Source organism: Equus caballus, chromosome 29, assembly GCF_041296265.1.
Source record: "Equus caballus isolate H_3958 breed thoroughbred chromosome 29, TB-T2T, whole genome shotgun sequence".
Taxonomy (NCBI): Eukaryota; Metazoa; Chordata; class Mammalia; order Perissodactyla; family Equidae; genus Equus; species Equus caballus.
In genome coordinates, this window is record NC_091712.1 from 32903976 (window position 1) to 32920698 (window position 16723).

General features: G+C 40.0%; 1 pseudogene; it reads right to left on the reverse strand.

Annotated features, from left to right (window-relative positions):
- Window positions 1-1875: 1875 nt before the first annotated feature.
- LOC100146464 (phytanoyl-CoA dioxygenase, peroxisomal-like) overlaps window positions 1876-16723 on the reverse strand; it is a 53284-nt pseudogene continuing 38436 nt past the window's right edge.

Sequence of the window (16723 nt, forward strand, 5' to 3'; positions counted from 1 at the left end):
TATCATTCTCTGTTTTCTAAGCTTTGAAAATAAAGTGATGTTTTTAGAACTGACAGGAAAAATGGATGGATGAAGGAAAGCCTGGGGAAATTGGACAATTGTTGATTCTGGGTGACGGTTCTATGGGCTTTCATTATACTCTGTACTTTTCCATGTGTTTGAAACTTTTCAAAAGAAGGCAAAAAGAACAGAAGGAAGTTGATAATGAGTAAGAGAGTCCTGATTTTGCTGTCTTTGATAAGACATTTTTTGGAATAACGCCTTTGTGCAATTGTAGAATTAGGCTGCTGAAGCCAATTCAAGATTGCCTGTTATTGTTAGGTGCCATGAAGCTCTAGGAGATATCAAAAGGCCTTCAGTGTTTGAAAGGCACCTGAGAGGCTCCTCCAAAAGATAAACAGAATTAGCACGTAACCCAGCAATTCCACTTCTAGGCAGATACCTAAGAGAGTTGGAACAGGAACAAATGAATGGATACACAAAACATGATCTAGATAGATATATATGTATGTATCATTCAGCAATGAAAAGGAACGAAGTTCTGGTTCATGCTACAACATGAGCAAACCTTGAAACATGCTTGGTGAAATACACAAGACACAAAAAGACTAATATTCTGTGACTCTACTTTTACAGACTATCGAGAATAGGCAAATGTGTAGAGACAAGATGTATTGCAGTGACCAGGGCTTTGGGATGGGGAATTTTTTGCATAATGGATACAGAGTTCTGTTTGAGATGATGAACGGGCTTTCAAAATAGATAGTGGCAATGGTTGCACAACATTGTGAATGTGCTAAATGCCACTGAATTGTACACTTAAAAATGGTTCAGATGACAAATTTTATGTTATATGTATATTTCACCAAAACTTTTTTGAAAAATATCCCTGAGAAAAGTAGGGAGAATGGGAAGTCCTAACAGAAGAGGGTAATATCAAGGATTCAAAACTCAAAATGTCTTCGTTGTGTCTCTTTTCACAATTGTGGGCTTCACGAAAAAGCCTGTGAACCTGACTGTAGTTCTAGTGAAAGACACAATCTGTGCAGAATGGGGCTCACAGGACAGCCTGGTGACTTCAGGGTGTGGAGAAAATGGGTGTCCCTATGGTCCTTTAGCACCTGTGAGAGCCAGATGCCCTCAGCTGGAGGAGTGTTCGGGCAACATGGCTGCTGGGAATGTTTGCTCCTTCTGTGAGCTTGAGGTTGGTGCTGTCCTTGGTCCTGAAAATCCCCCTAGGGACTTGGTCCCCATTGACAGCCTCGAGCTCCCAGAGGAAGGCACAGGCTAAAGCTTTGGGTGTTTGCCTTCAGCTCTTCAGACCATTCTCAGCTGGGTAGACCAGCTATTCTTTGTCAATCTTGAGAGCATGGTTTTGACACAGAAGTTGGTTCTTTTCCCCCAGGTCATGCCAAACTCTTCTTAGACTATTCCATGTAGGTAACAGGAAAGCCTCCCTGGTAAAGACCTAAGAGGTGTATTACTAGAAGCGGCTTTTGGAAAGCTACCATTTATTCTTGATGCAAAACTCAAAACACCGTGAGTGTCAAAGCATTCATTCCTGCTTGGCTAAAGAGCTAACGAACGAAGGAAACTGGTATGATAGACTTAAATGATGCATCCGTCACCTTTATTAGATGTAACCCGAAGTAAATTTTCTTTATAACAGTAATATTTCACTTTTACTGTTTTGACATCTCTAAAGCAACACTACTGAACTGCAGAATTACCCACGTACAATTGAGTAGCTGATACACGCATTCTGACTTTGTGAACAATGATGGGAAAGATTTCATCATCTCATTAAGATGGCATTGTCCCTAGATACCTGGTTTCATTTTGGCATTCTTTCTAAGAGTATAGCAAATGGCTATTTCAAAGGTTGATTATTTCTCCTTTCACCAGTCATGCTCAAAATCTCTAAATATCCTGAAAATGATGCAAAATTGAATGAGCTTATGGAACACTTCAATTTGTCTGTTCACCATAAGACAAAGTAGATTTCTAGCATCCACAAATAGCTAAAGAGAAAACAACCCTGCACAATAGTCATAGCAGTCAGTAAAGAAACCATATTCTGAGACTCCAATTAATTTAATTGCCAATATCTAAAATCGTGTTAAATAAACTAAGACAGTGAGTCACCAAACTGTCAGGCCTCTTTTATGGAGCACGCTGGTTACTCATAGGTATCCAACTGCCTGAGTGTGATGTTTTCCCAGAATACAAACAGTTTACTCCCCAGTTTTCTGCTTTCCTTTTTGTTATTTGCTGGCCCCATTCTGACTGGTCCGTTCCTGACTAGATCACATCACGAAAATCATGTCCTGGATGACTGGTTTGTTTTCTTTGTACTTAATAAAACAATTCAGACTTCCTTATTTATTTCTTGTTTCTTGTTTATTTTTGAGCAAACAGCAAGATATGGCGAGAAGAAGGATTTTGGAATTCGACCTGACTCGGACATCTAGTCCTTTCCTTCAAACAGCGTGGGACAAACTCTTGGACGCTTTATTTTCTCATTAAGACCGCAGAGCTATAAGGACTGCTCCATTGCGTTTTGGTGAAGAAAATACAAAAAGGCATATGAAAGTGCGTTAGTACCTTACAAAGAGCAATACAGCAGAAGTTAGTATTCTTATTCTACCCAAAGCCAATAAATTATAACGTAGAGAGTAACTAGAATAAATATGGGAGGTAATTCGTCCAGTACAAGCTTAACAAACCTCCAACCGAATATACACATTTTTTCCTGCCTTAAAACTCAGTGTGTTGTTCAGAAGTGCCAGTTAACAAAATATGTTGCCTTCTTAAGGAATTTTAAGCACTAGACCAAGGGAGAAGGACAAGACGTTCTAGGATCTGCATATGTGAAATTAGAGCATTTTCACACAGGGATATATTTATAGATCCAAAGGGGAGAAATGGTAAAGGTGAAGAAATATTCTTGAGCTGGCAAGGTGTTTCTAAAGATTACTCACATCAGCATGGTAGCTGCCATTGTAGTGCAATGCTCTTCAAAGTACTGGAAGGCCCAGAGTCATCGTTCCATCTGGGGGTCACGTCATCCCCCAGGGGAAATGCAGGCATGGATGGTTTTCTAACGTAAACGCAAAAAATAGGATAAATTTCTTGGTTCAGAAGCTACAAAGCAACAATGTTTATTTACTTGCCTTGACTAATATTGTCTATCGGTCATCAGCAGCATTGAATATCCACTAGTTAAAAACAAATGATTTACAAGTGATGTGTCTTAAGTAGGCAAGCATATTATGTATTTTCTCACACCCCCTCTTGATAATCAGGAGTGATCTTTAGTCTCTGCTACATGCAAGCTATGCCTAGCATTAAACTCTAGATGGAAACTGATCCAAAAGAACTTGCTTGAGATTTGCTTTCTGGGAGTCTTATTGGATTTCCAAATGCATAAATAGTCTATTCTACACAAACGAATGGGGTGTATGACTGATAGCCCAAACTTCTAACTTTCCTTGTGTGTGTTCAGAAAGCAGCCTTTTGTCCTTCACTTCCTCTGCTCTAAATCTGGTTTCTATTTCCTTTCTCACCTGTGTGTCCTGTACCAGGAGAGCCTGCATACCACAGGACAACACAAAGACAGAAAATGAAGCACACAGTTCTCAGTTCCCCAACCCTGGGGAAGCAAGAACAAACTGAAATTCCACTGTCATTCTTCGTGAGTCCCAGCAATGTTTCTGCAGTGAGCTCTAGACCCAGCAATTTCTACTTTCAAATTCTCAGGTATGACATTTATTTAATATCTGAAGAAAACAAAAGACTGACACCTTTACCTTGTCATTTCATGCAAACGTACCTTCAGGTTGATGTCTTCTTTAACTCCAAACAATTTATCTGCCAACCCTACCACTTCCTTCACAACGTTTTCTTGGCTAGTGCCCTTCACATCAAGGTAATGGCAATTGGCACTAGTGAAATGACAGGAAATTGCCTCTGCAAAGTAGACAAATTAATATGAGGGAAAAACATCCCGTTAACATCACCAACCAAGCAAGGAGTCTTCTTTTAGAGACTCAGTTATTTCACTCACATTTGATTTCTAGATTGAAAGCTGTTCCATTGCGTCCTAAATCAGTCTCTTGGTGGCTCAGTATCTATTTTTTTCCAGCAAAACGCTAAGTGAGAAATCACACGAGGTTGTCAACTAGCTGTGATACTTATTTTCATAAGGTATATGTGGAGCAGAGAACATAATTATGTAAGTAAGAGGTCTTTAACTTTTTAGCATTTGACTTTTCTCATGAGTGGATATTCCTCAGTCCTAAAAAGGAATGTATTCCAGGTTTTCCTCATCTTCTTATTCACAGAAGTTAGATACCCAATCAAAGTTGTGATAGGTTGTTATTTCAATGGCCAGAGATCATGAAATAAAAAAGAACATGAAAATACCTTGTGGAGGAAAATAATACACACATACATCTCCTCTTAAATCAAAAAGTCACTTAAAGCCCTATGCCATTTATAAGTATTACCCATCTTTTTCCCTTCTGAGGATAAAACTGTAGTTACTGGTTCTCCCCATTAAAAAGGTTGTAAACTGATCTAAGCTTCAAGGCAGTAGTTAAAGCTCACCATACTCTCCTCACCTGTCAGAAGGACTGCCTACTTTGCCCAAAACATCAACTTTCTATGCATTGGAGTCATAAACTCCATTTCCCATGTGAACCCCAGTGTCATACCAAGCCATAGGGCAGCCTGAGGCAACAGGGAAAAAATAAGCACTCCTATATGCATCCTTTCATATACTTTTCCAGTTTCATTGTGATATAATTCACATGTCGTATTGAATTACTTTCAGATAGAAAACATAATGATTTGATATATGTATATATTGGAAAATTATTACCACAATAAATTTAGTTTAAATCCATCACTACATTCAGTTACAATTTTCCTTCTTGGGATGAGAACTTTTAAAATCTATTCTCTTAGCAACTTTCAAATACACAATACTGTGTCAAGTATAGTCACTATATTGCACATTACATCCCTAGTACTTATTTATCTTACAACTGGAAGTTTGCATCCTTTGACCACCTTCACACATTACCCCTACCCCCTGAACCATCAATCTGTTCTCTGTTTGTATGAATTTGGTGTTTTGAAATTCTACAAATAACTGAGGTCATACACTGTTTTTTTTCCTCTCTCTGACTTAGTTCACTTAGCACAAAGCCCTCAGGTCTATCCATGTTGTTGAAAATGGCAGAATTTCTTTTTATGGCTGAATAGTATGCCAATGTGATAGACCACATTTTCTTTATCTAGCCATCCATCGATCCACATTGAGGTTGGTTCCAAGTCTGGCCATTGTGAATAATGGTGCAATGACTATGAGGGTGTAGATTCTGCTCCAGATAGTGATTTTGTTTCCTTTGAATAAATACCCAGAAGTGGAATAGCTGGATCATACAGTAGTTCTGTTTTGAATTTTTTGAGGCACCTCCATACTGTTTTCCATAGTGACTGCACCAATTTACATTCCCATTTATCTATATTGTAGCGGTTAATACTTTTCCAAAACCTTAAAGTGGTTGGAAAAATACTTAAAAATTGCAGAGTTGGTATATTAAAAGTCACATTACCTGTATCATTGGGCTTGTACTCCTCATTTGCACAATCCTGAAGATCACGCTAGTGAAGAGTCTGATCTTGTCTTTATTTAACATTTTGGCATTGTGCTCATCATGGATGTTTTCAAGTAATTTTAATTTTTAATAATACTACATTAAAATGTGATTTAACTTGGGGCCAGCCCCGTGGCCTAGCAGTTAAGTTTGCACACTCTGCTTTGGCAGTCCAGGGTTCACTGGTTCAGATCCTGGGTGTGGACCTACTCGCACCGCTCGTCAGGCTATGCTGTGGCAGGAGTCCCACAAATAAAATAGAAGAAGATGGGCATGGCTGCTAGCTGAGGGCCGATCTTCCTGAGCAAGAAGAGGAGAATTGGAGATGGATGTCAGCTCAGGGCTGCTCTTCCTCAAAAAGAAAATATTTAACTTGATTGCTGAGTTTTTTGGCAAGGCCCCTACCCTGATAAATTTTGCCTTGAGACATCACCCTTATCCTGTTCCTGTTGAGCAAGGTGGAAACATGAATGAATGGAAGATGAAGTCTGGCAACTAAGCCTTGGTCTCAGTAGTCATCAGGGTTGGTGTGAGAAACTGGAAATCCTCACTCTGCCCCAAAGAAGACCTCAATATTTAGTATCAACAGCCATGTTATCCTGGGGAAATGTGAGCCCACAGTACTCTCAGATCTGCTATATTTTAGAGAAGGAGACATCTGGAAATTTGTGAGGAATCTTGTCAATTTTTACTGTAAGCAATAGAATCATTAAGTTTTAACCACTCTGAGGCTAAGGGGTGAAAAGCATGGCTGCCTGCTGAATCTGATTTCTCAGTGGTTAGTTCAGAATCTCAGTCCTAGGTTGGGATCCTGAGGTCACCTGGTTTCCTACTGATATGAGGAAAAAAGCATGAGATAGGCAAATTTATTTACTGGTAAATAAACCAGACTAAATGCCAGTATAGTTAAAAGACACAAATCTTCTAAATTTAATATAACAACATTTTTGTTTCTAACCCATTCATCTTTGAAAAGTGCAGTGATGTTGAAACGGTAGCTGACACCAACCCACTTAAACTACTTTTGCTTCCTTATAATAGGTTGTTGATTAACTAAAGCATGTGCAATAACAGAGATAATACTGCGCACATGCCGGTAGGGAACCTATAGGCCCAGGATGACCCTGGAACCAAGAATCTTCCTTCAATTAGGAAAGTCTGGCTTCCAGCCATCCAAATGGCTTGATTACCATTTTGGACTGATTCAAGACTAGCCAAAAAGCTTACATTGCCCACCTGTTTCTTAGTAGCCCCTCTCACCTTAAATTTTGCCCCAAACCTTGGATTAGAGAGACAGATTTGAGAGCCTTGCCTGCTGTCTCCAGCTAACCTCACAATAAAGCCTTTCCTTATCTCAAAAGCCAGAGCCATAATATCGGCTTCTATATGCATTGGGCAGCAGGTCCTTGCTTGGGAGCCATTTCTGGTGACCATGAAGGGAACACGTCCTGTGACTGCCCACCTGAGGCTTTGCACCACCTAGCAGGATGTCAGCTCTCATTGCCGACTGAGCAGCCACCTAGACTACTTCTCCAGAGGCTCAGCAGATTGAAAAGAGACTATATGATCAATTGTTATTCTCGATGTACTTATGTAAATAATTGGGCCATGTTTGAAACTAGACATTTTGCAAGCCAGTCGATCTAAATTTGGCTAATTTGGTAAAAATGAAGGGGATTTTAGAACAAAAATTGTATATTATATATATATATATAGTATGTACAGTTTCTAAACAAAATATAATGCAAATTCTAGTTCTGCTAATTGTCTTTGAGGTTTTGATTTCTAGCTGCAAGCTGCCCTGGATCGTGGATTCTTCTAGTTTCCTGAAATACCTGGAAACAAATCTCCAAAGTAAAGTTTTCAATTTTTTGCATCCTTTTTATTTGGAATCACTGAGAACCGACACAGGTCTTTTTTTTTTTGCTTCATTTCCAGGAAGTTTTATTTTTCAACTCAAAATATTGTCAAAGTTCTACACTTATTTCAATTATTTTATTGAGAGGATAAGGATTTATAACGTTGTGTAATTTCAGGTGTTCATTATTATTTATCAATTTCTGAATAGATTTAATTGTGCTCACCACCGGGAGTCTAATATTTATCCGTCCATCCACATGTGCCCGTCTACCCCTTCACACACACCCTCGGCCCCCTTCCCCTCTGGGAACCACTAATCTGTTCTCTTTATCAATGTGTTTATTTATCTTCCACATATGAGCAAACCAGGCAGTCTTTGCCTTTTTCTATCTGGTTATTTTGCTCAATATCATGCCCTCAAGTTCTTCCTATGTTGTTGCAAATGGGAAGATTTTGTCTTTTTTCATGTCTGAGTAGTATTCCATTGCATATATATACTACTTCTTCTTTCTCCATTCATCAGTTGATGGGCACTCGGGTTGCTTCCATGTCTTGGCTATTGTGAACAATGCTGCAATGAAATAGGGATGCATAAGCCTCTTTGAATGGTTGATTTCAAGTTCTTTGGATAAATGCCCAGTGTGGGATAGCTGGGTCGTTGGGTATTTCTATTTTTAAATTTTTGAGAAGTTTCTACACTGTTTTCCATAATGGCCGCTCCAATTTGCAGTTCCACCAGCAGTGCATGAGGACCTCTTGGTAAAGACATCCCACTGTCCTCTCATAAAGCAGGGAACAGAGGCCCTAAGTGGACCCGGAATGCTGGAGGGGTGCACCTTCAGCCACTGAGGTCGGGACACTCAGGTAAACTCCAAGCAACCAGGACCCCAAGGGGTCTTGGGGGCCATAGGAGCCTGCTGATGCACCTTCCTCCTTGTTCCCTGGAGTGCCCGGAGGAGACGTAACCGCCACAGGGACAAGGTGGGGTCCGAGGAAGGAGGAGAGCTCACTGGCAGCTGTGCAACTCATCCTGGAGACCACCAGCCCAGCCAGGGTCACCAGGGCCGCTGCCCAGTCCAGAGACAGAGGTGGCGGTGCCCCTTCCAGCCTAAACCCCGTGAAGCCCAAAGGATACCAAGACCCCTTCTGAGCACCGGCCGAAGTGGTCGAGTAGGATGCCCAGGCGGGATACAGAGTGGGGCTCCTGCATGACCATGGTGAGGAGAGGAGCCCGCCTGGCGTGGGCCCCACTTAAGTCTGTGGGCCACCCTGCCTCCAGGCGGCTGGAGGGGTGACTATTGGACCTTGCCAGACCAAGGGTACGGACATCCAGCGAAGAACAGCATCACTCTCCATGTCTGTTGCTTTTTGCAGACACACCTCTCAGCCTGGCGTGTGCTCCCGGGACCACTGCAAGGTCCAGGCTTTTCACTGCACATCCTGCATACAAAGACTCACAGAGATCATCCCTGCCTCACAGAGTAGAAAACCTACTCTTGAAGGGCTGGCTAACTGGGTCAAGGTCAACCAATGAGAAACTGATCCCACACTCTTAACTGCATAGTTTCCATCTATTTTATTCCACAAGGCTCTTCCTTCCACAAAGCTGCTGAAGGAATAAAAATTCAAATATTCAGCCCTGGATGTAATGTGTGCTTTTCAAAACAGGTGTTTACTTTAATTGGAGTCCAGTCTGAAATACTACAAACTGTTTGGCTGGTCATTTTTTAAAAAGTATTCATTAAACACCTCTCTGAAAAGTCTGAGCCACACGTACACACACTCCACTCGTTTCCATTCCTTTAGATTTGAATTACAATTTCAGAACCTGTTCCATAAAGGTCATGGTCTTCTCTTATGAAAATACTTTAAGAAAAAGAGGATAAAGATATTTCTAGGCTCACAAATATAATGAAGTTATATGTGGTAGTTATAAGACAATCTTTCTGTAACTCATTTCCAGGCAAGCTTATTTTCTCCAAGCCCATTTCTAATGTCAGCCATGAGAAAAACAAGTCTGAAGAATTGAGACAAAGTGTGGTGTAAAGAGTCCTAGTTCATCTTTCAGCATGAACTAGAAATTAAAAGATATATATGTATGAACCGGGAGAACATGAAAGGTTAAAAATGGTCATTTGTGGTTTGGATGGAGAAATGTCAAGAGGACCAGGGTAAATTATCTAGGGTGGTGTGAAGATCAACCAACCAACAAAGCTTTAGACACATCTCGGGTATCTATTTTGTGCAGGGCTCTCTGCAAACTGGAGAATGGAAAGGGGTGCAAGCAACTGTTCGTGTTAGCAAAGAGTCGACAATCTAGCTGGAGAGAAAGAGGTAAGTACCTAGAAAGGGCTTAGCCATTAGCAGGAGAAATTTCTTAAAGTGACTGAGTGTGGCCAGAGGAGAAGGAGGGAGGAGGAACCAGGGACACTGCTGCGGCAAGAGGAGTTCCTGTGGGAACGCTCAATTGCCCAAAAATAATGGAAGAACGGGACCTAGCCGTCTCCCTGGAAATTTTGTGCTTCCTTGGTCATTAATCATATTAGTGTATATATTTCTATAGATGTAACAAATGAGTATAAATGTTTAAGTAGTCTGATTTATTTATTGAATATTAAATGATATTTATTATTTAAAATTTAAAAATAATATTTATTATTAAATATTTAAGTATTAAGTAGCAGTGTTGTGATAGAATATAACATGTAAGTGCGTAGAAAAATTGGAGATATAGAGAGAATTTTAAAAAACTAAAATTCCCTCATGCTTCTGCTCTCCAGGAGAAAACCATTGTTAAAATTTCATGTAGTTTTCACTCTTTATATATAGCTGGAATATACACATGTATATATTTTACAAAACTGGTATCCTTTTCACCTTATAACATAAGTATTTTCCCATGAGTAAATATTCTCCAAAAGCACAATTTCCTGGCATGTAGAGTTACAGATTATTTTATTTCTCTTTCCAGCTTTACTGAGGTATAATTGACAAATAAGAACTCATACAGATAAAGTGTACCATGGGATGATTTAACTTGCCAATAACTGTGAAATGGTGACCACAATCAAGTTAATTAACAATCATCATTTCACACAGGTCTCTTTCTGTGTGTGAGGGGAGAACACAAGATCTATTCTCTTGGCGGGTTTAAAGTACATTATTATGAACTGCAGTCATCGTGCTGTACATTAGATCCCCAGAAGTTATGTATCTGGTAAATGAAAGTTTGTAACTTTCACCAACACCGTGAACAACTATGTCCCCGCCCCCACGGCAGCCACCATTCTGCTCTCTAGAGGTACAGACAAGTAGCAAATTTTTCATTGTGTTTTCAACCATTTGACAGTGATCATGAATACTGATCCAAAAAAATGCTAGACTTTATCTATTTTAAAATCCTTGCCATTCAGACAGGTTAAAGAAAAGATTTATGTTGTTTCAATTTGACAGCATAGGTAGATTGAACACTTATGTATATGTGTATTGACATTTGCATTTCTGTGATTGCCTGTTGATTTCTGAATTAGAGTAGGTAAAGCAGTACTGTAGTAACAAGAAAACCCTGAAATGTTCATGGCTCGACAAAATAAAAGTTTATCTTCAACATGTCACAGTTAATGTGAGTTGGACAACTCTCCTTCACCCAGAGATTCAGGGTCCACACATCCAAATGGATGCTGTGTAGTGCTGCCTCCCCAAACCTGTGACCCTTGAGGACACCGGTGAAAGGGAAGCAACAGTAACGGTGGCGCTGACAGAATCCAAGAGACTGGAGCAAGGGCCCAATGTCTGAGAACTGGGAATGGAGTTAAGGGGTAGAAAAAGTGGGAGTCTGGAAGCTGGTGGGTCAGAGAAAAATACTTATGGACCAGAAGAGGGAAATATCCTTAGAAGATGTGGCATGTCCCGAATTTCCATGATGTTTCTCCATTCAAGTATTTCAGGATTAGATGTTTCTCTAAAATACTGCTGCAATCTGCGGGCCTATTCTTGTACCACAGAAAACCAGATTATACCAAAATCTCCCTGGAAGCCCAGGATCACTGTCTGCACAGGTGGGCAGCAAGTGGTGGAGACATCTTCCTCCCTGCTGGCCCCACCTGGCAGGACCATGTAAGCAGTTGTTGTGAATAGATTTGAAAAGCACTGTGTCTGAGCCAATACCTGTTCCCTCGAATGGAAATGCACGCTGGCTGTCATGGAGGGCTATGTAAACAGTTACTTTAGAAAATCTTCAGGTCTTATTAGCTAGGGTCCGGAAGTACAACATTTAGGTTTCCAAAATTTCAAGGATTGGCCTTCAGCAAAACTTAAGGAGAGAGAAATGGAGACAATGGGAAACATCTTCAGTTCCTGTCTACATTTCAATGACTGAGTATCCTACAGTCATACAATGGATATTACCTAAGGGTGAAAATGAATGGGGATGTTTCTATCATTAAATATGAAAGGAAATTATGTCCAGGATATACTAAGTGAAAAGAAGCAAGCTGCACAACTATATGAATGGTACATGCCTGTTTTTAAAAAGCCCATCTTTCATTTGGTTCTTCTCTTAGTTTTCCTCAAGTAGGTTATTATATATCTGGAAATTCTCTTTCATACTTCCCCAGAGACTATAAAATCCACTTTGGAAACACCATGGGTGCATGCAAGACAATCTGATCAGCTGAGGAATGTTCATGCTCGTAGAGTGTGGATGTCGTCCACCTGCCACTTAACTGTGTCGTGATGTCCGCAATTTCCTCCTGTGAGTGGCTCAGCCAAAACAGAAAAAGACTGTGCATGTTCATGTATGGATGCTGCAAATGTTATATGTGGAGAGAAAGGAAGTGTGGTAAAGTATCAACAAGTTCCCGTCGCTAGTGGGATCCATTCTGGTATTTTTCAAGTTTCTGTGTTTATATTTTTCAAACTGAAAAGTTTGGGAAAAGAAACAAATGTCACCTGGACTTTATGCTTTTCAAAATTCCTTAATATAAGTGGCTTCACTAGACCTATTCAACTGGTGTAGGTGGACAACGGCTACTTAATGTTATGATATTTAAATTTATCCCAGTTAACTGTCTTATTCTAATATTTGGGAAGTTATTTACAGGGATATGTCTTTCTGTTTCCTTTGTGTTATTTGCTTTTATTTCCTGAGGAAGATTCACCCTGAGCTAACATCCTCAGCCAATTTTCCTCCTTCACCTGAGAAAGATTTGCCTTGAGCTAACATCCGTTGCCAATCTTCCTGTTGTTGGATGTCAGCCAGCACCACAGCATGGTCACTGATGAATGAGTGGTGTGTGTCTGTGCCAGGGAACCAAGTCCGGGCCACTGAAGTGGAGTGTGCCGAGCCTGACCACAAGGCACCCGCGGCTGGCCCCTCTGTTATTTCTTGATGTGCTAGATACAAAATCAAGTTTTCTCTTTAAAAACTAAAAACAGGAATGCTCAACTTATAATTTTCCTAGTATTTTAAAATGTACCAAAGTAGAGCTGTGTTCTAGAAACCAAATTTATACAACTCTGCTTTAAGAAGTAGGCAAAACATAGGACTCGATCATTGATAATTATCAATATAACATTTGAAAGGTCTCCATAAGCTTCTATGTGCATATGCCCATGTTCTTGAAATACAGACAGTAAAAATACTTTACTTTTCTGCAATCAGATCACTGATAGAGTGAATTTTCTATTTCCTTCCATGAAGCTTTGATGGGCTTCATCACACACAGTCCTCCCAAGTATTAAACTTCCTCCAAAGGCAGCAGGACTAGGAAGCACAATCAAAACCCACTGACAACATCAGCTGGGTACTCAGAGTTGAATATCAAATATTTAAGACTGTGAAATAGAGGAAATCCTACAGAGCACAGGTTCAAGACCTGTTTCCCCAGTGTTCACTGACTAAGCAAAGCCCTTGGCATCGGCATCAAGCTTGGATTCCAGCAGCCCTTGATCCTATCTATGAGCACCGTGTTACCGATGGTTTTACTTGGCAAAGCCTGTCCGGTCCACCCGTTGACTCTATTTCTCATTCAAGACACAGCAAATCACCAGGGGCAAAATGATATTGTCATGCTCCGCTTTTAAGAATAGGACTTTGAACGTGTTGGTTTTCCTGTGGACCCTCGTGTGTTTAATATTTGCATGGTTCATACCTGGATTTTTAATGAGAAAAGGTACAAATTACTATTGACAGTAAATTATGTTGTCTACAAAACCACTACCCAATCTAGAACAGAAGAGTGGGCTGGGTGGAGGAATTGATACGAAGCTCAAGGAGATATAAATACACATATATACTTATAGACACACATGCACATGCACATATGTGATAGTTCAGTATCTGAAGCATCAATATCTATGGGTCCTTTATTATTTCTAAAAATAAAGAATAACGTAGTATAGACATTCTGATCTCCTTTGACAGAATCATAGTGTAAAGTAGAATTCAGAAATAACTCTTTTAAAGACAGTGATAAATACAGACTGAAAGCTGCTGCCTCCTACATCGAAAATCAGAACAATTTACAACACTCACATTTATTCCTCACGAGGTATGCAGAACTTGGAGGCTACAATATAGTAAGTTATTTTAAAATACTGAGCCAAAAAGAAAAAGTACATATGGGCCACGCACTATTTCAGTACCTGGACTGACTCACCAGAACTGCTTCAATGCAGCCTGTGGAAACGACAAGCTCAGTTTGTGAATCCCGTGGCAAATAATTCCAGTTTCCTGAAGGCATTACTGACCCCACCAGGGCCCAGCCTCTTCAGGCAGTATTCACTGGCGTCTGGGAATTTCCCTTTGACAAGCCTTCCCAGGAGAGTCTAAGTTGGGTGGTCTGGACTGCTCTCTGAGAAACACCGCTGTAAAGACCGGTTCCTCCTCCTCAAATCACAAGAATTACATGGTCCTCTAAGGACCCAACATTTTCTCCTTGTATATATGTGAATCCCCATGAAGATGATTTCCAGTACATCATCTGTTTAGCTCACTTGTCTCAGCAGACCAGCCACCAAGGAAAACATTAGCATTCAAGACATGACTGACCTTGAAAGTAGTTCAGATTCAGGCATCACAAGTGTTTTTTTTTTTCAATTAAGGTTATGATAGATTACAACCTTGTGAGATTTCAGTTGTACGTTGTTGTTCGTCAAGTTGTGGGTACAGCACTTCACCCTTTGTGCCCTCCCCCCATCCCCCCTTTTCCCTGGTAACCACCAATCAGTTCTCCTTGTCTATATGTTAACTTCCACCCATGAGTGGAGTCATATAGAGTTCGTCTTTCTCTGTCTAGCTTATTTCGCTTAACATAATACCCTCAAGGTGCATCCATATTGATGCGAATGGAACAATTTTGTCCTTTTTTATGGCTGAGTAGTATTCCATTGTGTATATATACACCATATCTTCTTTATCCAATCATCAATTTCTGGGCACTTAGGTTGGTTCCACGTCTTGGCTATTGTAAATAATGCTGCGATGAACATAGGGGTGCATGGAACTTTTGGAATTGCTGATTTCAGGTTCTTAGGATAGATACCCAGTAGTGGGATGGCTGGGTCATAAGGTATTTCTATTTTTAACTTTTTGAGAAATCTCCATACTGTTTTCCATAGTGGCTGCACTAGTTTGCATCCCCACCAACAGTGTATGAGGGTTCCTTTTTCTTCACCACCTCTCCAACATTTGTCACTCTTGGTTTGGGATATTTTTGCCAATCTAACGGGTGTAACGTGATGTTTCAGTGTAGTTTTGACTTGCATTTCCCTGATGATTAGTGATGATGAACATCTTTTCATGTGTCTATTGGCCATCCTTATATCTTCTTTGGAGAAATGTCTGCTCATTTTCCTCTGCCCATTTTTTGATCGGGTTGTTTGTTTTTTTGTTGCTAAGCTGTGTGTGTTCTTTGTATATTATGGAGAGTAACCCTTTGTCGGATGAGTAGCTTGCAAATATTTTTTCCCAATTAGTGGGCTGTTTTTTTGTTTCAGTCCTGATTTCCTTGAATCCCCATGAAGATGATTTCCAGTACCTCATCTGTTTAGCTCACTTGTCTCAGTAGACCAGCCACCAAGGAAAACATTAGGATTCAAGACATGACTGACCTTGAAAGTAGTTCAGATTCAGGCATCACTAGTGATATTTTTTAATGAAGCTCAAAAGTATGTTCATCTTACTCAGTGGTTTCCAACACAGGGTGCTTTGCAGACCATTGGTCTATAGCTCTTGAGAACCAACATCACTGTAAATCCCAACAAAATGTCCAGTGAATTTCAGTTCTGTGGCCGCCTCTCAGAAACCACACACCATACTTCTGTCTTGAGTTCCACTTACCTGTGTGGAAAGGCTGCCCTTTGGCTCCTGAAGGAGGTGAGGCCGTGGTAAAGTCTCTTCCAGTTTTCAACCGCTGAGTGGTGGTTTCCTTTGGCAAGAAGTTGATGCATCACAGGGGTTTGGTGCCTGAGAGCAGGAAGCATCCAGAAACCTGCAGGGATGGGGTGTTTTTCTCTGACGCAAACACTTAGGGGGTCAGTGCCCTTGTGCTTCACGATAGGAACCCTCCTAATCATTTAGAAGGTTAAAGATAAGGAAGCCTGTGTTTTTAAGTAACACTGAATAACACCTTTCTATATTGCTTATTTGTTCTATATGGATAAAATTTAATTCAAGAAAATATAGGTCCCATGAAAGACTCAAAAGCTTTATAAAACCCAAACTTACTTTGCACCAGTAAATTGTACTTTAGCCAAAACCTTCCAAATCCTTCAAAAATAATTCTAAAGGAGGCATCTGATTACACAAGAGCATTGAAAAAATTAAATTGATTTGAACAAGTTTAATTTGGAGCTGCTGCAATGTTGGATATGCAGATTTTTAACAGAGGTCACAAAAAGCGTGCACACAAAGATACAGGTACAAAGGATAAAATAATACTAAGAATTATGCTAAATAGCTGATTATTTCAAGAAACCAAAAGGCCTGAAACCACTATATAAAATATGATATATATTAAACACTAACATCCACATAATAGTTTTTATTATCGATTTTTATTTATCGATTACATTTAAAAATTACCTGCAGAGTTAATTATATATGGAATTGTAAATGAGTATTATACATGAACCCCTTTCGGAAGGCAATTCCTTGTTGCACTATAGACATCTCATGACACTGCAGAAAGTATCCTTTT